The sequence below is a fragment of the Magnolia sinica genome, chromosome 19, assembly GCF_029962835.1.
Source record: "Magnolia sinica isolate HGM2019 chromosome 19, MsV1, whole genome shotgun sequence".
In the NCBI taxonomy this organism is placed as follows: domain Eukaryota; kingdom Viridiplantae; phylum Streptophyta; class Magnoliopsida; order Magnoliales; family Magnoliaceae; genus Magnolia; species Magnolia sinica.
This window is the reverse complement of record NC_080591.1, coordinates 63,569,995-63,592,920: the sequence shown is the minus strand read 5'-3', so window position 1 is coordinate 63,592,920 and position 22,926 is coordinate 63,569,995. Positions and strand designations below refer to the sequence as shown.

General features: G+C 41.4%; 1 long non-coding RNA gene across 1 annotated transcript in view; it reads left to right on the top strand.

Moving 5' to 3' along the window:
- Positions 1-810: 810 nt before the first annotated feature.
- Positions 811-22,926, top strand: part of LOC131235598 (uncharacterized) — a 29,525-nt gene continuing 7,409 nt past the window's right edge. The window contains exon 1 of the long non-coding RNA XR_009166226.1: positions 811-938. This is a non-coding gene — a long non-coding RNA (uncharacterized LOC131235598). The remainder of the gene's footprint in view (positions 939-22,926) is intronic.

Sequence of the window (22,926 nt, the reverse complement as noted above, 5' to 3'; positions counted from 1 at the left end):
ATGTAGAAAGATGGAACAACTCAAAATGAATTAATATATGGATGGTAAATAAACAAACTCTACATACAAAACATAATAAGGTTTTCTCCTAATAGCCACATATCATCTGTCTGGGCCTACAACCTGCAAGAAAAAATAATAATAATAAAATTAATTACATTTCAACAATTCCATGTCATTTGGATTGCATATCCTATGACAAACAACGCCTCAGTAAGAACGCGTTCCTTCTCATACAATTTAATGAAAGGAGGGGCCCATTCACTATAAGCAACATGGTTAAATTCCAATCCAAAACTTACATGGGGCATATCCAGTGACTTTCAATGGCCAATCCAATCTACAGTAGGGATTGATTCATGGGAAGATGAAGCTGTAACAACCTAAAACAAACAAATTAATGGAAAAAATAAAAAGAAATAGAAAAAAAGCTGCAACAACCTATCAAAAAAATAAATTATAATAACGATGTCTCTTACCATTGCAGCCATGATAAATCAACTCATCTAAGCCACTGCCTATTTTTACACCACTCATGCACTCTATCCTTCATATACCACCATCAAAACAAAACCGTTATAATAAAAGGAAAAAAAATCGACACGTCCAACCAGGTGTTGGAAAATGTGGCAATAAAAGCCTTAATCTTTATTAGAGAAAATCACATTCGATAATCCTCGTTGCCTACAAACCTGGTTTTCCATTTTGAAATGGTTTAGAGGAGATCCATCCTGGCCAAGTAGTAATTTGGGATTAGATCTCACCCCATTCTCATGACCGAGTTGATCCATTGCCTAAACCCTGCTGTGGAAATTTTAGATTATCTACCTAATAAAGCCTTGACAAGTTCATTCAAGCCAGGAATGGTCCTCAAAAGCAATGTATTCTATGGCTGATTTTTTTGGGGGCATGCGAAGGTCTTGTGAAATCCTTGCTCGGTTCTGTTGGAATTGCAAACCAAAACCCAGCAATTAACTGTGACTGTTCATCTTCCAAAGCATAGCAACACTTCCATGGAGATGCTTTTGGAAGATGAAAAGTTTGTGTAGTTTCTAAGAATATTTAATGTTGGAAGCTCCTAGTAGGGGCAGTTTTGTATTTCCACATTACATTCAAATGCCTATAAATGGGCATCTTATGCATCCAGTTGAAGCAAGCAAAGCAATCAAGTCAGTAAGCTTGTAAGCAAGCAAAGCAATCAAGTCAGTAAGCATGTAAGCAAGAAAAGCAATCAAGTCAGTAAGCTTATAAGCAACAGTTAAGTAGCAAAGTCTCTTCTCATTTTTTCGTGTCTAGTGAGTTCAAATCCATGGCATAGATAAAGCCAAAGTGTAAGGCCCCCCTTTGCCAACAAACTGGTATCAGAGCCTAGTTCATTTTCTAGAAGAAGTTTTCAATTTTTTTCCAGCCAAGTACAAATTTCTCTGAAAAAAATCTGTTTGAAAAAAAATTCAGATTGCAAAGCCAAGTTTTTTGCTGCTTTAAGTTACCAGCAATTTTCCCAGCCAAGAAAGAAAAATCTATTCCAAAAAAAAAAAAAAACAAATTTCAACAGTTTTGTTTTTCAGCCAAAAAAAATAAAATCAGATTTCAAAAGTTTTTTTTTTTTTTTGGCTGAAAAATCTATTAAAAAATCTGTTTTCTATTTCATCTCTCTCTCCCTTCATTTGAAAAAAAAAAATCAGTCATTCCTCCTTTAAAAAATAAAAAAAAGATGGCCAGCTCAATCCTGCCACAGGTTCCTAAGTTGTCAAAGGACAATTATGAAAAGTGGTGCATCCAAATGAAGGCGTTGTTTGGGTCACAAGAACTATGAGAGATCGTCACCGATGGGTATGTACAACCCACTATAGAGGAAGAAGCTGTCTTCACCAACGAAGAAAAGACCGCTCTAAAAAATCAAAGGAAGAAAGAAAACAAGGCTTTGTTCCTTCTCTATCAAGGGTTGGATGAATCAACCTTTGAAAAGATTGTTGAAACAATATCAAGCAAGCAAGCTTGGGATACCCTTGGCACCATCTTCAAGGGTGTTGATCAAGTAAAGCAGGTTCGCCTTCAAACACTAAGAGCCGAGTTTGAAGCACCGCACATGAAGGAAGGTGAAAGTACCTCTGACTACTTCTCACGTCTAATTGTGATTATTAACAATTTAAAAAGAAATGGTGAAAAAGTTGAAGACATACATGTCATGGAAAAAGCCTTGCGATATCTCACAACCAAGTTTGAGCATGTGGTTGTGGCGATCGAAGAATCAAAGGACTTGAAAAAATTGTCCATTGAAGAACTGATAGGATCGTTGCAAGTGCATGAGAAACAAATGCAAAAGAATGTTGGTTCAATGCTTGAACATACCTTAGAGTCTAAGTTGACTCTAAATGAACAAAATAATGGCCATACACAACGAGGCGGCCGTAGCACTAACAATCGTGCAAGAGGTAGAGGGCATGGATATCATCCAAGCCATAAACAAAATCAACAAAAGTCTACCACTTTCTGTGGAAGAGGAAATGGTAGAGGCTGGTTCATACGTGGTCTTGGAAACACAAAGAACGTTCAATGCCACAATTGTAAGAAATTCAACCATTATGCCTTTGAGTGTTGGAGCAAAGTGGATCAAGATGAATGATCCAACTATGCTGAAGCATCACACCGTAAACAAGAAGACTCCACACTCCTCCTCGCACAAGAAAAGGCATGCGAACGACTAGATGTGTGGTATCTCGACACTGGTGCAAGAAAGCACATGAGTGGTAACAAAGAATTGCTCGTTGGACTCACAGAAGGAGTTCATGGCGACGTGAGTTTTGGCAACTCATTAAAGGTACCCGTGATAGGTAAAGAAAAAATTAAAATCTATTATAAGAATGGTGAGTCAATTTATATCTCTAATGTGTATTACGTACCAAATATGAAAAATAACATCCTCAGTATCGGCCAACTCCTTGAGAAAGGGTATGTCATACACATGGAGAACTGTTCTCTCTCTATAAGAGATGCTTACAGAAGACTTGTGGTTCAAGTACAAATGGCGAAGAATTGCATGTTTCCACTCCATATTAACGGAAAGGCTGAGAACTATTTCTATGGACTCGTGAAGAATGATTTATGGAGATGACATCTTTGCTTTGGGCATCTCTATTTCAATGGCCTTAAACTTTATCCTCATCAAGCATGGTGCATGGCTCGCCGGCTATTGAAGCTCCAAAACATGTGTGTGAGGCGTGCACACTCGGCAAGCAACAAAGGAACTCTTTCCCAAGTGGAGTGTCCAGAAGAGCAAAGGAACCACTTCAGTTGGTTCACACTGATATTTGTGGACTGCATGAAACACCCTCTCTTGGAGGTAATAAATACTTTATTACCTTCATTGATGATTTCATCAGAAGACATTGGGTGTATTGCATCAAAGAAAAATCTTTCGCTTTCACTATCTTTAAAATTTTTAAAGCTTGTGTTGAAGTTGAAAGTGGTCACAAAATTAAAGTACTCAGATCTGAGAGAGGTGGAGAGTACACCTCAAATGCATTTCGAGATATTTGCAGGGAACATGTGTAACGCCCTGAAATTCGGGGGTCGAGCATAACTCAGCTCCCGAGTTTCAAAACATCACTTATGCAACATATTTAATGATGGATGTATGTTGTCTGTATGAGTACATAAAACATGGAATAGATTAAGCCAAACTGCAAACATAATTCAGAGATAAGTGATAGACGCAAGCGGAAGACTTAAAGAAACATGTGTACATGTGCAAGTCCCTGAAATACGTATACATGTCAGGTCATACTTACAAGTGTTACTATCAAAAATATAAGCATCAAATGACATTATCTATTCCAAAAGAAAACCCAGAAGTCCCGCGCATCAGGACATGGCTCACAAGAACCCGCCTGAGAACTGCATAAAAGAAAATGTGGCCTCATCATCCTCGAACTTCTACTCTGCCTCAGGAGTCGCATCAATATTTACATCTAAGACAGAGTTTGGTTGGTGTTTAAACACCATCCCAGAACGTGGGAGTGAGTGATCAACTCAGTGGAACAATAAAGCAAAGGTTAACATGTTATCAACTCCATTAAGCAGTAATGATAAAGCAGAACAATCAAACATGTCCTAATTACTCTTGTTAGTGCAAGGATGTATTTATAAATGATGCATGCCCTCGTCTTACTCCCTCGGCATCTTCATCTTACGTTACGCATGACATCCTCCTGCAGTGCCAATTACTTCCACGCACATGCAAATGCGGTGCATGAACATGATTACAAGTTGTTATTAGTCCTTTTCATACAGCAGGATTGGGAAGCTAAGGTACCTTCCTCATATCAATTTCCACACAGTGATCCATTCTAGGGTCGTCAGTCCTAGGCCATCTCATACGATCATATGGTTTTAGGTCGCTGCAAAGGGCTCATCACCAATCAATGCACGCGTATCATACCTCCATTACTACTCTAAGGCTCGTTGCCCTAATGCAGTATCAAGGTATGCTCGAGGTCACTACAAATGGCTCGTCACCAATCAATGTAGGCCGATAGCACGAATATAGTGTCCCATACCACTATAATCGGCTCACGAGTTTGGTTGCTCACTGGTCACTACGGGGAGGCTCGTCACCCCAGCATAGGCTGACAGCTCGAACACGGTGTTCCATACCACCATGTCCGGCTCATGAGTCTTAGGGGATCAAGGTACAATGGTTAATGGAATTTCATCGGTAAGTTTGGTACCCTAGATTCAAAAAATAGCATCCATACATGGTGAACATACATCGGACAATCGGGTTACTTGACGAACTCGACTAGCACGAGCGCACATTGGGTTAAACGACATAGATTGCGCAAACACTCCATGTGGCCAAACCACTGCCGACAACTCTAATACGACTCGAGTTCGTCAAATCACATCCTTCGTGGCGAAAGCAACCTCAGCCACGAACTCAAGGCCGATTACCGATTTCCTGGACTATTTCATAGTCCCAAACACATTCCATTATAACAGATATGCATATACAATTTAGAATCAATTTAGAATAGTAATGGAACAATAATTCAAAGCATGTAGTATATGAGCAGTTGAAGAATATCACTCAACATGGATTTTCACATAAGTAATACTTGAAGTTAAACGACAAAGAATGTGACTTGCATGTAGGAAATTATACACACCAATAGGAGAGTTGAGAATCGCTTCTCAACGCCCGCAAATAGGATAATATATTGCACTGTAGACCATTCAGACATTTCTACAAACACTTAGAATACATAGTTCAACATACACGATGCATGTTGAAATACATGCATTTGGACAATTCCTTTTGCCAAGGAGTTGACACATATACAACTAGCACAAGTACATGAAAAATAATTATGGCAAACACATGTTCATATTTTATACGTATACGATACTTCCTACATACACATAGAATACACAAATCTCAATATAACACATACATATCAGGAATGCAAGATAAACATGGTATTTGGCATGTGAAATTTCATCCATAACAACAATAAACCATTATCTAACATTGAAAGCCTTGAAAACCATAACCTATACAAATATAGTCTGCACCTTAAACCAGAAAAAGCACACCAAACTGATTCAGACGATATGTCTTCGTCAACGGCGACTAGATAACCTAAGGCAAGAATAGAAATGAGCTACAACAACACATAAACTATTCTAAGCTCTAAACAGATTAGGGTTAGGTTAACTTACCCAAGAAGGAACTTAGAATCGCCAGAATAACGATTCAAAAGTGATGGTTTAAGGATGTAGAGTAACAGGAAAGAATCTCAAATGATTCACCAACTTCTCTCTCACTTACTCTCTCTTTTCCTCTCTCTCTCTCTTAACTAGGGTTTAGGAAATTCGTATGGCATAGAGAGTGAGGGTTTTAAGGTCTATATATAGGCCTAACATTGATGAAAATAGCCCCAAGGCCAAGGTATACTTAGGTTATAACCAAATCAGGCCTCTCTCGATCCAACGGAACACTTCCGGTGGTCCTTTTTCCACGCGGGGTCGGACTTAAGCTCACTGACCATGGATCTAGGTCAGGCTGAGTTTTTGTACCGATCGGCTTTACAGATCAGCCGTGGCGGACCACACTCAATTCAACGGTCACTGAAACTCGATCAGGTCCACAAGCATAATGACATGCCTGGGCCATCTTCCCTAATCCGAGGGTTAAATTCGGTCAGAATCCAATGATCAGATTGCTTAAAATCGTCACGCAAGCGACTCGACTCAGATTTCATAAAGTCATATTTAATTTCTCACCGTTCTCACACTCTTCACTCCAGACTCAATCAAATCGACCCAGGACATCATCTGGACTTGATTTTTGAGGTGATGATCAAGTCCAACATGGTGACCATAACTGTCTAAGATCATCGCTATCGGACTTTCGACGCGCGGTTCAGATCCGATCCAAAGCTTCTAAAAATTCCCAAGAGCAACTGGATTTAGCGTTGAATCCCAGATTTCAGTGTAACATAGCGCTAACAATTCTACAGGTTTTGAGCCCTGCAGATCAAATTTAAAGTGATTGATGGTAATTTCACAAGCAATCGAGTTTAACGCTAATTAAACCACAAATAACTTCTAAGGAAAATAGAGGTAGTACTCGGGTCTTGGCATAAAATTTTTTGGGTCATTACAATCTACCCCCCTTAAAGAAAAATTTCATCCTTGAAATTCGTACCTTCTCATATTCCTCAAGAATCTGAGGATAGCTTTTTCTGACCTCAGCTTCAGTCTCCCAAGTAGCCTCCTCTTCACTATTATGCGTCCATAGTACTTTCACAAGAGGGATGACCTTGTTACGCAATACCTGCTCCTTCCTGTCTAAGATACGCATCGGTCGCAGTACATATGTGGCATCCTCGTTCAACTGCACCTGCTCCGAACTGATAATATGCGAAGGATCAGGAACGTACTTCTTTAGCATAGAAACATGGAATATGTTATGCACACCCGCAAGTGGTGTGGGCAAAGAAAGGTGGTATGCTACCGCTCCCACTCGATCCAGAATTTGAAATGGACCAATAAATCTTGGCATAAGCTTTCCCTTCTTACCAAACCACATAACTCCCTTCATAAGAGAAACCTTAAGAAATACATGGTCTCCAACCTCAAACTCAAGTAGTCACCGCCTCGTATCAGCGTAACTCTTCTGCCTGCTCTGGGCTGTCAAAAGTCGACGTCGAATAATGTCAACTTTCTCTGAAGTCGCCTGCACGAACTCCGGAGCAATCAAACTACGCTCGCCAACTTCTACCCAGCAATGCGGTGCTCTGCACGGGCGACCATACAATGCCTCATAGGGAGCCATGCCGATACTCGCCTGGAAACTGTTATTATACGCGAACTCTGCATAAGGGAGACAATCATCCCAACTGTCCTTGAAGTCCAAAACACAAGCTCGCAACATGTCTTCCAAAATCTGATTCACACGTTCCGTCTGCCCATCTGTCTGTGGATGAAACGCGGTGCTGAACTTCAATTTCACACCCATCCTTCCTGGATACGAGTCCAGAAGATAGATGTGAAACGCGTGTCTCTGTCAGACATAATCTCCAAGGGAACTCCATGTAGACGTACAATCTCCTTGATGTACAATCTAGCCAACTCGTCTGCAGAGTTTGTGACTCTGATCGGTAAGAAATGAGCCGACTTCGTCAATCGGTCGACGATCACCCAAATAGAGTCATGTCTCTTCCTCGTTCTCGACAACCCCGAAATAAAATCCATAGAGATGAAGTCCCACTTCCATTCTGCTATGGGCATGGGCTGAAGCAGCCCAGGAGGTCGGCGATGCTCTGCCTTGACCTGCTGGCATGTGAGACAATGAGATAAAAAATCAGCAATGTGAACCTTCATGTTGTCCCACTAATAAGATCTTCTCATATCCTGATACATCTTCGTGCTACCTGGATGCATCGCAAGCTTAGAATTATGGGCTGACTGAGAACCTCCCGTCTCAAGTCAGGAATGTCTAGGACACATAACCAGCCACGAAATCCTAGGCCCCCATCTGAACTAACACTCCACTCGGAGTCCTCATCTGTACCAACCCGCTCTCTCATCTTCGCCAAAAGCTCATCATCTGCCTGAGCTGCAACGATCCTCTTGTCAATAAGGGGTTGTACACGAATGTGTGCGATAACCTCATACGGCTCTTCCACCGTAAGTTTCTGCTCAAAGTCTCGCACAAACTCCGCAAACTCTATAGCCTTCTTGCGACTCAACGCGTCTATAGTCATCTTGCGACTTAACGCGTCTGCCATAAGGTTCGCCTTGCCCGGATGGTAAGAAATATCGAACTTAAAGTCTTTCAATGTTTCCATCCATCGGCGTTGCCTCATATTCAAGTCACGCTGCGTGAAAATATACTTAAGGCTCTTGTGGTCGCAAAAGAGCTCGAACTCCTCTCCGTAGAGGTAATGTCTCCAGAGCTTTAATGTAAAAATAACAGCTACCAACTCCAGGTCGTGTGTAGGGTAATTTTCTTCGTGTTTCCTCAACTGTCTCGAAACATAAACAATCACCCTGTCCTTCTACATAAGGACACAACCCAGACCAACGCGAGAGGCGTCAGTATATATCGTATACCTAACCCCTTGCTCTGGCAATACTAGCACAGGGGCGGACGTCAACTTATCCTTCAGCTCTTGAAAAGCTATCTCCGCCATCTCATTCCAAGCAAACTTCAAATCTTTCCGTGTCAACTGAGACAACGGCTTGGCTATCTTCGAGAAGTCTCGTATGAAGCGTCGATAATAGCCTACTAGACCCAAAAAGCTTCTCACCTCAATAATTGAACCAGGCTGCTTCCAATCCTGAACTGTAGCTACCTTAGCAAGATCGACAACTTTCCCTTCCTTGGACACCACATGTCCCAGGAACTTGACTTCCTCTTTCCAGAAATCGCATTTCTTGAACTGCGCAAAAAGCTGATTCTTCCTGAGAGTATCCAAGACCGCTCTTAAGTGCTCCTCATGCTCTTCCCGACTCGCAGAATATATTAAAATGTCATCGATAAAGACAATGATGAATCGGAACAAGAATGGCCGAAACACCCTGTTCATCAGATTCATGAACACGGCCGGTGTGTTCGTAAGACCGAACGACTTCACAAGGAACTCATAATGGCCAAAGCTAGTTCTGAAGGCGGTCTTCTGCACGTCCTTATTCTTGATGCGCAACTAATGATACCCTGACTACAGATCAACCTTAGAGAAGTACCGTGCCCCCTTCAACTGATCAAATAAATCATCAATCCTATGCAAAGGGTACTTATTCTTCACAGCTACCTAATTCAACCTGCGATAATCAATACATAATCGCAAGGAACCATCTTTGTTCTTAATAAACAGGACAGGTGCTCCCCAAGAAGACACACTAGACCGAATAAAGCCCAAATTCAACAAGTCATCTATTTGCTTCCTCAATTCCTCTATTTCACTCGGAGGCATACGATAGATGGGCAAAGAAATGGGTGCCGCACCAGGCATGAGATCGATAGTAAAATCAATCTCGCGCTGAGGGGGGTATTCCAGGAATCGACTTAAACACATCTTCAAACTCCCGAACTACAGGCATGCTTTCAAATGTTGATTCAACAATACTCTCTAACAGAGAAGTATAATAACCAAGACGAAAAGGGTAACTGACCTGAACTGAGAAAGTAACTGTCTCGCCCTCAGGTCCATGGATTGTCACTGACCTAGCTTCACAATCAATCTCTGCCCACATCCTCGTGAGCCAATCCATACTCATAATGACATCGTAATGGTAAAGAGGTGCGATAAAAAGGTCAACAAGAATCGATCCACTCCCTAGATCAATCAAACAATCCATACAACGCTTATTCATAGCAGAGGAGATCCCTGTAGCAGTAGTGAGCGTCACTCCTTGCATAGAAACAGTGCCTAAACCAAGGCGCCTAACTGCCGCATACGATATAAGAGAGGTAGTGGACCCTGTATCCACCAACATAGAAACGGGAATACCTTCAATGTGAGCAGTAACCTCAAAGGATCTCGGCACCAAGTCAGCCACAGGCGCTTCAGCTGAGAGCGCGTAAACTCGAGCCTACTACTGGCGATTCGGCGGAGGAACCATGGGCCACTGAAGTGGCCTGAAGCTAGGTACAGAAGGTCTGAAGGATGGATGAGCTGGCGCTGAACGAAGAGGTGGAGGTGATATAACCTGAGGCTTCGGACGGCTGATCCTCTACGGTGGAGTAAATCCACTATCCCGCATACGCGAAAAAGAAAGTACGATCCGAATGCCCCATCTTGCCATAGTACGAACAGCGAAAATCAACTCGCACCTGCTGAGTGGGCGCCGCTGAACGCCTCGGAGGAGAATCTGCCTGCGGCCTCTTGCCAAGAAATGGTGCACTCTGAAAGTCAGGTCGTGGTCTGGGAACCATAGGTGCTCACATACGAGACGACCTGTCCCTGTCCTGCTCAGCTCGCAGAGACATGCTCACCAACTCCGCATAGGAAGATCTGCTAGCACAGCACATCTTCAATCGGATCTCAGGCTTCAACCCCTCAGAAAAAAGCTGCATCCACATTGGCTAATCACTCAGAATCAAAGGAGCATAGCGACCCAGCTTAGTAAACCGGTTCTCATACTCCGTCACTAACATCCCTCCCTGGCGAAGGTGAAGGAACTCACTCTCCTTCTCATGTCGGTACGTAACCGGGAAATACTTCTTGTGGAAGCGTGCCTCAAACGCCTGCCACGACCACTCATATCCTTCCGCAACAGTGCGAAGAACACTGTCCCACCATAAATTAGCTTCCTTCTCAAACATAAAGGAGGCAAGCTCGACCTGCTCAACCTTAGAACAGTGCAGTGGCCTCAGCATCTTAGAGATGCGATCAATCCAGTACTCGACCTCCTCGGGTCTATGAGAACCCGCAAATGTGGGAGGTCGTAAGTGCTGGAATCGCTCAAATGTGCCGCTCGCACTAGCACTCCTAAATGGGTGCATAGGTGAAGCAGGTGGAGTTGCCCCCACCGACTGAGCAAAGATGTCAGCCATGGAAGACAGAAACTGCTGCTGCTGCTGGTGGTGCTGCTGCTGCTAAAGCTGGTGTTGCTGCATCAACAGCATCATCTGCTCAAACCTATCAGGAGGCGGAGCAGACGAAGATGCATACGATATCGACGCAGATGCAAGGTTCGGCTTAAGAACCGAAGGCGTGACTGGAGGAGCCATAGGTGGAATCACAAGTGTCGACCCAGCACCAGTATGAGACGGGCCCGACTGTGGATCCGTCTAGCTATCGTTTAGGGGAGAAACCCCGACAAGCGACTCAACCAGAGAGAGACAGGCCGAAGTCTTCGAACCCTTAGGAGGCATACCCTACATTCAACAGAGGATGCAACCTATAAGATTCAACATCCACATAATTCATCCACATAGCATTTACAGCACAAATTCAACGACAAACAACATGCATTTCATTTAACAAAATTGTCGCAATACAAGAAGTGCAGCATTACATGAATCGCGACAGAGAAAGCATATGAACTAAAACATCTAAAACTCCAAACAACAAACAACTTCTAACTACAATGCCAACAACGGCAAACAACAAAACAAAGCAAAGGACGACTACAACTGCAACTACTCGCCAAAATCAGCAGATGGAGGCGGGGTACCCTTATCCTGCAAACAACATAGGATAGACTTCAAAGTTCGAGTCACCTTCTTAAACTTATACTTCACAAGGCCTCGAAGATCCATGATATCCTGGCGTAGAACAGCCTGACCTTCCTCAAGCCGAGCGATACAGCATCCCTGGCAGCCTGATCTGCGCTCTGCTCTGGTGCCACAGGAGGAGAACTCTCACTCGAATCCTGTGCCTCTACCTCTTCCTCGTCCTGCTGTTCTTCTTCAATCTCAGCTCCACCTTCGCCATAACTCTCTTCCTCATCGCTCTCTGTCTCATCTTCACTTTTTGAGGCTTGCCGTCGATGAGGCCCAATTTCCATCTGATTTAGGGTCGTCTCATTAATGTAGCGAACAGGTACTGGCTTTTCTGCCCCAAGCCTGAAGCCAAACTCATGTGCAAGCTTACAAATGAGTCGGCCAAATGGGAGTGAATCGGTCCTCCTGTTCGAACGAGCGATAAGGATAATCTTATGCAAGATGTATGTTGACACACATAGCTCCTCTCCTTGCCCCACCTGATACAGAAAATCTACCATCAGGTATGTACACTCGCTGTGGTTGCTCCACCTTGGATAAACATTGAATGTACACATGTGGTGAAGCAAGCGGAAGTCGTCCGTCATGTTGGTAGCTAGCAGGCTTCTATTAGGCTGCCATTCGACCAGACGACCACACAGAAGCCGCGTGCGGCGATCCCTCTCGCGCGCACTGCTCAAATTCTTCTCACTGGCATGCACCTCACCAAGCGGCACATTCAAGAGTCGGGATATCAAAGCGACGTTGACCGTGGCCTCCCGACTGCTTCCACAAGGGATCTTGAACTACAGAGGCTCCAGCGAATGATCACGAATGAGGGCATAAAAAGCTCGAACAGTGCTCGTATTGACGCGATATTCGCCCTCGAACAAGGGACACCAACCGGCCCCTTCCAGGCGCTCCAACAAGAGAAACTCGCCAAATAGCTGCGGATCTACATGAGCCTCAAAAAGGACCCTACGGCCTTCATAAACTCCATGAGATAGCTCCGCTAACAAAGTTCTTCCAATGGGAGCTTGAGGATCGAGGTCCCGCTTGATTTGAAACTCACGGGTGGCGGTTGTGCTCGCGGCGGCACCTCTTGACCTCTATGTACGGGTTGGGCGACTAGGCCCGGCTTCATCTACGGGCGCTCTCTTCTTCCCCATCAAAGAGAGAAAGGTGGAGATGGAAAATATGGCGGTGACAAACTCAAATAGAGCCATAGAAAATAAGAGAAAAGGGAGAAATGGGAAGAATGGTGAAGCTTCCACACACTTGAGATCCCAAAGAAGGATTTGAGAGCTCAAATGAGAAGAAAAGGGAGTGAAAACAGCAATGGGGATGGATTTTTAAGATGGGTTGAATGGGTGTGCACGAAAATGGAAGAAGAAGGAGATTGAGGAGGGATTTTGGTGGAGTTTTGAGAGAAACTTCAAGAAAAAGAGAGCTTGGGAGGGTAGTTTATGAAGGAAAGGGGTTTTAGAAAGACCTAATATCATGCAACCATAGAGGAGTGGCCCACACTAGGCCCCAACGGCGTCGGCCCAAGCCAACCCGCTGGGCGGCGAGGGCTAGCCAAATCGGGGAGGTCATCGCCCGTCTCTGGACCATCCGGCAATGACTCGCCATTTGGGCGAGGTCCTCCTAGCCCCCTAAGTGCAAAATGATGTGGGTCCCCCCTGGGTCCCCCTAGAAATGCCCCGATCAGCCCCTCAGTCCAATTCGACACATATCGGGCCACTCGGGTTAAAATCTGAAACAAACACAGATTTATCGACATTTTAAGGGCTGAGATAGGAAGATAAATCATCTAAAATCATCAATGGACAGTCTAGATCTCGGCGATCATTTTTAGTAAACTTTCGCCGATAGAAGTAACGGAAACACATACACAAATTCTACAATAAACTTGCACCCTCCTACACTAAGGTGGCGACAGCATGCGGTGTGTGACCATAACCCAGGTCCAGATTAATCCAATTCATGCTCTGATACCAACTTGTAACGCCCTGAAATTCGGGGGTCGAGCATAACTCAGCTCCCGAGTTTCAAAACATCACTTATGCAACATATTTAATAATGGATGTATGTTGTCTCGTATGAGTACATAAAACATGGAATAGATTAAGCCAAAGCGCAAACATAATTCAAGGATAAGTGAAGAAGCAAGCGGAAGACTTAAAGAAACATATGTGTACATGTGCAAGTCCCTGAAATACGTATACATGCCAGGTCATACTTACAAGTGTTACTATCAAAAATACAAGCATCAAATTACATTATCTATTCCAAAAGAAAAGCCCAGAATTCCCGTGCATCAGAACTGCATAAAAGAAAATGCGACCTCATCATCCTCAAACTCCTGCTTTGCCTCAGGGGTCGCATCAATATCTGCATCTAAGACAGAGTCTGGTTGGTGTTTAAACACCGTCCCAGAACGTGAGAGTGAGTGATCAACTCAGTGGAACAATAAAGCAAAGGTTAACATGTTATCAATTCCATCAAGCAGTAATGATAAAGCAGAATAATCAAACATGTCCTAATTACTCTTGTTAGTGCAAGGATGTATGTATAAATGATGCATGCCCTCGCCTTACTCCCTCGGCGTCTTCATCTTACATTACGCATGACATCCTCCCGCAGTGCCAACGACTTCCACGCACATGCAAATGCGGTGCATGAACATGATTACAAGTTGTTATTAGTCCTTTTCATTCAGCAGGATTGGGAAGCTAAGGTACCTTCCTCATATCAATTTCCACACAGTGATCCATTCTAGGGTCGTCAATCCGAGGCCATCTCATACGATCATATGGTTTTAAGTCACTGCAAAGGGCTCGTCACCAATCAATGCACGCGTATCATACCTCTGTTACTACTCTAAGGCTCGTCGCCCTAATGCAGTATCAAGGTATGCTCGAAGTCACTACAAAGGGCTCGTCACCAATCAATGTAGGCCGACAGCACAAATATAATGTCCCATACTACCATAATCGGCTCACGAGTTTGGTTGCTCACTGGTCACTACGGGGAGGCTCGTCACCCTAGCGTAGGCCGACAACTCGACCACGGTGTTTCATACCACCATGTCTAGCTCATGAGTCTTAGCGGATCAAGGTACAACGGTTAACGGGATTTCATCAGTAAGTTTGGTACCCTAGATTCAAACAATAGCGTCCATACATGGTGAACATACATCGGACAATCGGGTTACTTGACGAACTCGACTAACACGAGTGCACGTTGGGTTGAACGACATAAAGTGTGCAAACACTCCGTGTGGCCAAACCACTGCCGACAACTCTAATACGACTCGAGTTCGTCAAATCACGTCCTTCATGGCGAAAGCAACCTCAGCCACGAACTCAAGGCCGATTACCGATTTCCTGGACTATTCCATAGACCCAAACTCATTCCATAACGACAGATATGCATATAGAATTTAGAACAGTAATGGAACAATAATTCAAACCATGTAGTATGTGAGCAATTGAAGAACATCACTTAACATGGATTACAACATAAGTAATACTTGAAGTTAAACAACAAAGAATGTGACTTGCATGTAGAAAATCATACACACCAACAGGTGAGTCGAGAATCGCTTCTCAACGCCTGCAAATAGGATAATAAATTACACTTTAGACCATTCAGACATTTCTATAAACACTTAGACTACATAGTGCAACATACATGACGCTTGTTGAAAATACACGTATTTGGACAATTCCTTTTGCCAAGGAGTTGACACACATACATCTAGCACAAACACACTACAAATAATCATGTCAAGTACATGTTCATATTTTATACGTATACGATACTTTCTACATACACAAGGAATACACAAATCTCAATATAGCTCATATATATCAGGAACGCAATATAAACATCGCATTTGGCATGTGAAATTTCACCCACAACAATAATAAACCATTAATCGACATTGAAAGCCTTGAAAACCATAACCTATACGAATATAGTCCGCACCTTAAACCAAAAAAGCACAATAGATCTGATTCAGACGATATGTCTTCGTCAACGGCGACTAGATAACCTAAGGCAAGAATAGAAATGAGTTACATCAACACATAAACTATTCTAAGCTCTAAAACAGATTAGGGTTAGATGAACTTACCCAAGAATGAACTTAGAATCGCCGGAATAACAATTCAAAAGTGATGGTTTAAGGATGTAGAGTAACAGGAAAGAATCTCAAATGATTCACCAACTTCTCTCTCACTTACTCTCTCTTTTCCTCTCTCTCTCTCTTAACTAGGGTTTAGGAAATTCGTATGGCATAGAGAGTGAGGGTTTTAAGGTCTATATATAGGCCTAACATTGATGAAAATAGCCACAGGGCCAAGGTATACTTAGGTTATAACCAAATCAAGCCTCTCTCGATCCAACGGAACACTTCCGGTGGTCCTTTTTCCACGCGCGGTCGTACTTAAGCTCACTGACCATGGATCTAGGTCAGGATGAGTTTTTGTACCAATCGGCTTTACAGATCAGCCGTGGCGGACCATACTCAATTCAACAGTCACCGAAACTAAATCAGGTCCACAAGCATAATGACATGCCTGGGCCATCTTCCCTGATCCAAGGGTGAAATTGGGTCAGAATCCAATGATCAAATTGCTTAAAATCGTCGCGCAAGCGACTCGACTCAGATTTCATAAAATCATATTTAATTTCTCACCGTTCTCACACTCTTCACTCTGAACTCAATCAAATCGACCCAGGACATCATCTGGACTTGATTTTTGAGATGATGGTCAAGTCTAACATGGTGACCATAACTGTCTAAGATCATCGCTATCGGACTTTCGACCCGCGGTCCAAGTCCGATCCAAAGCTTCTAAAAATTTCCAAGAGCAACTGGATTTAGCGTTGAATCCCAGATTTCAGAGTAACATAGCGCTAACAATTCTACAGGTTTTGAGCCCTGCAGATCAAATTTAAAGTGATTGATGCTAATTTCACAAGCAATCGAGTTTAACGCTAATTAACCCACAAATAACTTCTAAGAAAAATAAAGGTAGTACTCGGGTCTTGGCACAAAATTTTTCGGGTCATTACAACATAGCATTAACCAACAACATACTGCAACTTACACTCAGCAACAGAATGGAATTGCGAAACGGAAGAACCGCACCATCCTCAACATGACGAGGACCATGCTAAAGGAGAAAGGCCTACCAAAGTGCTTTTGGGCAGAGGTAGTTGCATGTACTTCCTACCTGCTCAATCGGTGTCCAACCAAGAGTGTTAGAAACATGACACCATAGGAGGTATGGAGTGGCTACAAACCGAGAGTGATACACTTAAGGATCTTTGGGTGTGTTGCTTATGCTCAAGTTCCAGAAGTAAGAAGAAGGAAGCTTGATGATCATGGCAAAAAATGCATCTTCATCGGGTACAGTGAAGGATCTAAAGCCTACAAGCTCTATAATCCACTAACCAATAAACTAGTAGTGAGTAGAGATATGGTCTTTAGTGAGGAAAAAGCTTGGAAATGGAACGATGAAGAATCGACCAAATATATTCTAGTCAAAACAGAAGAACATGAAGAAAGGCATGACTGTCAAAAGTAAACGCTCGCAACACCTTCTTTGGCCACATCATTAGTTCACAAAAGTCCAAGAGTACATTCCATCACTCCTGAAAGCACTCTATCAAGTCAAAATTCGGCAAGCTCATCCTCACCCATGGCACCTATAAAAATAAAAACCCTAAGCGACATCTATGAGCAAATTTAAGAGGTCAATCTTTTCTGCCTGTATGCAAATCATGAGCCTCTGACATTTCAGGAGGCCATAAAAAGAAGAATGTTGGAGAATTGCTATGAAAGAAGAAATTCATGCCATTGAGAAAAATGACACATGGGAGCTGACTACGCTTCTTAATGGCCAGAAAACTATTGGTGTCAAATGGGTGTACAAGATCAAGCGAAATGTTGATAGTGAGATCGATCGCTACAAGGCAAGGCTCGTAACAAAGGGCTACAAACAGAAGTACGGGGTAAACTATGAAGAAGTCTTCGTTCCTGTTGCTCGCCTTAATACTTCTATGTTGACCAGCCTGAAGACAAACAGAAGTACGGGGTAAACTATGAAGAAGTCTTCGTTCCTGTTGCTCGCCTTAATACTTCTATGTTGACCAGCCTGAAGGCTTTGCTATGCAAGGGGAGGAACACAAGGTGTATCGAATGAAGAAAGCCCTATATGGGTTGAAGCAAGCTCCACGTGCTTGGAATGCACACATTGACAACTATCTTTAAGAGAACGGCTTCGCCCAATGTCCATATGAGCATGCAGTTTACATCAAGAAGAATGCTCATGGCGATATGCTTATAACATGCTTGTATGTTGATGATTTGCTGTTTACAGGAAATAGCCGACCGATGTTTGATGAATTCAAGAAGGCCATGTTTAAGGAGTTTGAGATGACCGATGGATGTCTGATGTCCTTTTTTCTGGGCATTGAAGTGAAGCAACAACATGGTGGCATCTATATATCTCATAAGAAGTATGCCAAGGAATTGCTTGAAAAGTTCAAGATGGCTGATTGTAATGCCATAAAAATGCCTGTAGTAACAGGCTTAAAACTAACAAAGAACGGAGAAGGAAGAAGCATTAACTTGACTATGTTGAAGAGTCAGATTGGAAGCTTATGGTACCTCATAATCACAAGGCCAGATATTGTCTACAGTGTTAGGCTTCTAAGTAGGTACATGGAAGCACTAAAAGAATCACACTGGTTAGCTGTAAAAAGAATCATCAGGTACGTCAAAGGAACAATGGAATTCGGTCTTTTCTATCCGTACGATGATGAAGCAATACTGTATGGATACTCAGACAGTGATTGGGGAGGTGACCAAGATGAGAGAAAGAGCGCCACTGGACATGTATTCTATCTTGGAACGACTACTTTCACATAGAATTCGAAAAAGCAGAGTGTGGTTTGTAAGTGCTATGGTCTCATGCTCCTTTGATTGTCAAATTTTGTTGTGCCAAAACCTCTATTTGTGTCTTGTGTTTGTATGCTGATATATATGTAATCAAGACACTGCATCACAATGGTTCAAGACATATACGGTGCTCTGCTTCAAGAAATATAAACTCATGTACTTTAAGCATTAATGTTCAGAGCTATATCGATAAGAAGAGTACATTTCAAGACTTAAGTACATTTCAAGACTCAAGTACATTTCAAGACTCAAGTACAACTCAAGATGAAGTTTAAGTTCAAGCTTTCGAAGATCTCAAGATCAAGCTACATCAAGATAGAGATCTCAGGCTTCATAAGGTTCAAAGGTCAACCTACATCTGAAAAGATGAAATTCAATATTCATACTTCATGTCCCAGGTATGATAAACCTTAGATTGACCTTAGAGTAGGTCATTTTGTATACATAATTCAAAATGAATCTATTTATATGAATTGGTCTGTTCTAAGACTAGTCTTGGGCCTTGTTTGACTAGTCCTAGCACTGGTTCGACCAGTCCAAGAAATTCCACGACCAGTCCTAAGTTGTTGAAGATTTTCAGAATTTTTTTTTGTTACTCTACGACCAATCCTGGAGACTGTTCGACCAGTCGTAAGGAGGTCACGACTCGACCTTTGATCAGTCCTAGAACTACGACTCAAACTCCAGCCACCAAGCTTGGTTGTTTATGACCAGTCTTGGGTCTGCTACAACCAGTCCTAGGTGGTCTAAGACCAGTTGTAGAAATCCTAAGACCAGTCATAGAACTGTTTTTAAAGATCACGCTTAAAAATTCAAAATGTCGTTGAGGCTACGACCAGTCGAAGGGTTCCTAAGACCAGTCGTAGACGTGATCTTTTCATCTATAAATTGAACACGAATTTCAGAGTTTTTCATCGATTAATTTCAAGAAAATTCAAGCCTCCACTTTGAGATAAGTTTGTTCATTTTAAGCTACACTGTGCATATTCAATATTCTTTTTGTTAGCTTTTCTTATTTGATTTTATTCCTATGTTCCAATCTTATTTGAAAAGAGGAATTGTTGTATTCCTTCTTCTTGGAATCAAAATCAAATAGAGCTACACTCATTTGATTTAATTTAAAATTAATTAGAACTTAGAACCATTGTAAAGTAAGTATTAGATATTGAACGTTGATTCGAACATCTACTCTGATTGGTTCTACCAGGCTACTACGAAAAGGAGAAATTCAGGTATTTTATGTTTATGTAAAATTTCTATTCTTTTGGTTTTTTTTTAGATTTGCCAGAAAAATCTCATTGTGTGGTTATCTGACGAGAGCCAGAAACCTCAGACAGTGTGGGTTCTTAAATTGTGTAAGCCCAAGTTAAAAAGACACAATTGTGAAGGTTTTAGGTGAACCTGTGAAACCTATTTTGTTAGTGAACGCTAATATCCCCTGTGTGAAGATATTATGAGTGGAGTAGCGTTCTATGTGGCTGTTGTTGAACAGTTGGTGTACACACAGGTGAACCACTATAATTCTTTGTCTTGTGGTTTGAATGCTTGCTTAAGTTTTATATCTTTTATCATTCCGATTTGTGGAATGTATGTGTGGATATGAATGTTGTAAAATTTACATTTCAAGCACAGTGGGAATGTTGTAAAAATTTAGATTTAAATTCCTGCAATTGATTTCAATTCCTTGCTATTTATTTATTCCTCTCCGGTTTGAGTTGTTGATACAAAGGACGTTCTAGAAATAAGGTTGTCCTGCTATAAACCCTTGGTTTTTATGGTGTAAGGTTCTCCTTAGAACTGAATTCGTATCAACCTCTCAATCCTTGTTTATTGAGGTTGTTTTTATTTACAGCATTGTGAATTGATTTATTTTATTTGGTTATCATATTTATTTATTCCGTTGTTAAAGTTTTATTTTGGCATTGTCCTATTCACCCCCCCTCTAGGACATATAGCTAGGCCATTTCAAGTGGTATCAAAGCCTAATAGCTTGCTCTTATTGCTTTTTATTTGGATTTATTTCCCGAGCTAACGATCTAAGTTATTTAAAAGATGTCAAATTTTGATAGCCTATCAGTCACTAGGCTTCCACCTTTTGATGGCTCCAACTATGCCTATTGGAAAGCCAGGATGAAGATCTTCCTCAAATCAATGGATGAGAGTGTGTGGCAAGCTACAGTGACTGAATGGAACCCACCTACCATTGAAGTGACTGGTATCGATGGTTCAAAATCAATTAGAGTAACACCGTATTTCTCATGGACCACTCTTCAGAAAAGTGAGAGTAGTGCCAATGCAAAAACACTAAACGCAATCACTTGCGCACTATCATCGGATGAATTCAAAAGAATTATATCCTCCGATACTACAAAGCAAGCTTGGGATATATTAGAAATGAAACACGAGGGTACATAAATTGTCAAAAAATCTAAAGTCCAACTCACAACCAAATTTGAAGAAATTCATATGGAGGAAAATGAAATGTTTATGGACTTTTACACAAGATTAAATGACATTGTAAACTCAATGTGAGGTCTTGGTGATAAAATCCTAGAAAGTAAAGTATGTGCAAAGATATTACACTCACTTCCTGAACGGTTCAACTTTAAGGTAACCGTGATCCAGGAACTTCGTGATACGGAAAATATGAGGGTAGAAGAACTAGTTGGTTCTTTACAAACCTATGAGTTAAACTTTAAAGCTCCTAAAGGTAAATCTATCGCTCTTAAATCTTTTAAAGAAAACTCTGATTTAGAAAATTCTGAAGATGATATGGCTCTTTTAGTGAAAAAGTTTTATAAGATTTTCAAGAGTGAAAAGAGGGTTGATTTTCAAAAATCAAATGATAAGAAAAGATCAAAACCTAAATCTAAAACTTGGAAGTCTTTGAAAGATAGTCAATGTTACAACTGCTAAGAATATGGGCATTTAGCAAACAAATGTCCTAAAAAGGACAAACCCAAAAAGAAGGGTATGTTGGCTACTTGAGATGAATCATCTAATTTTGAAAGCTTCTTCTGAATCAGAAGATTCTGAAATCGAGTCGAGCAGTGAAGTTAAAGCCCTTATAACTCTAGCCAAATTCACTTTTTCAAATCATGATGATTCAACTAGCAAAGAAAATCTGAATAGTAATTATGAAAACGAAGATGATCTTCAAGACGCTTATAATGCCTTATACAAGGAAAGTTGTAAAATTGCTGTCAAACTTAAACTTCAAAAAGAAAAGTTTTTTAAACTCAAAGAATGTTTTGAATCTCTTATTTTAGAAAAATTCTAAATTTCAAATTATTTTGAAAAATCAAAATGCGATTTAGAATTCAAAACCTCCCTAATTGAAAATCTGAAATCTAAAAATGAAAAACTTAAAAATGAAGTATCTTCTCTTCTAAGTTTAAAGGATACATGGAGGTATGCCCAAGGAGATCCAAAGTTAGAAAAACTTTTATCCGGATCTAGAAAATGTGGCGACAGATCTAGGTTGGGCTACGATAAAAATGTTCCCCCTAAACAAAAGTATACTCCTCTTAAGTTTGTGAAAGGAGAGTTCTCTAACTCAAAAGGAAAAAATATTAATCAAGGTTTTTCTAAAAATACAAAAACTTTTCAAAAACCTAAAAGCAGCTATGTCAACTTCAAAAATCAGAACAGAAACCCACTAGCTGAAAAAATAGTTGATTTGCTTAAGGAGCTCTTAAAATCTAACTCAATAGGTCATTCTTACAATTACAAAAACAAAAAGACCAACTATACTCCTAAAGCTAAAACTGTTATGAAATGGGTTCCTAAGGTTACCTGCTTGGTTGCCCACACCGCTTTCAAAGCAACAAGTCATTCGAAGTAGTACCTTGATAGCGGGTGCTCCAGGCATATGACAGGCGACAAGGCTTTATTCACCGATCTTAAAGATATGACTGATGAGTCAATTACTTTTGCTGATGGAAGCAATTGCAAGATAATTGGCCAAGGTACGGTTCAACTCTATAATCTTCGCTTATTTAAGAACGTTTTATATGTTGAGGGGCTAAAACATAATCTGTTAAGCATATCCCAAATATGCGATAACAACCATAGTGTGAAATTTTCCAATCAAGGTTGTGAAATCACCAACAAAATGGGTTCTGTAACATTAACAGGTCGCAGAACTTCTAAAAACTGCTATATTGTAAGCGATGGTAGCTCATCTAATCAATAGTCCTACATGGTCTATCCGATGAGACAAAATTATGGCATA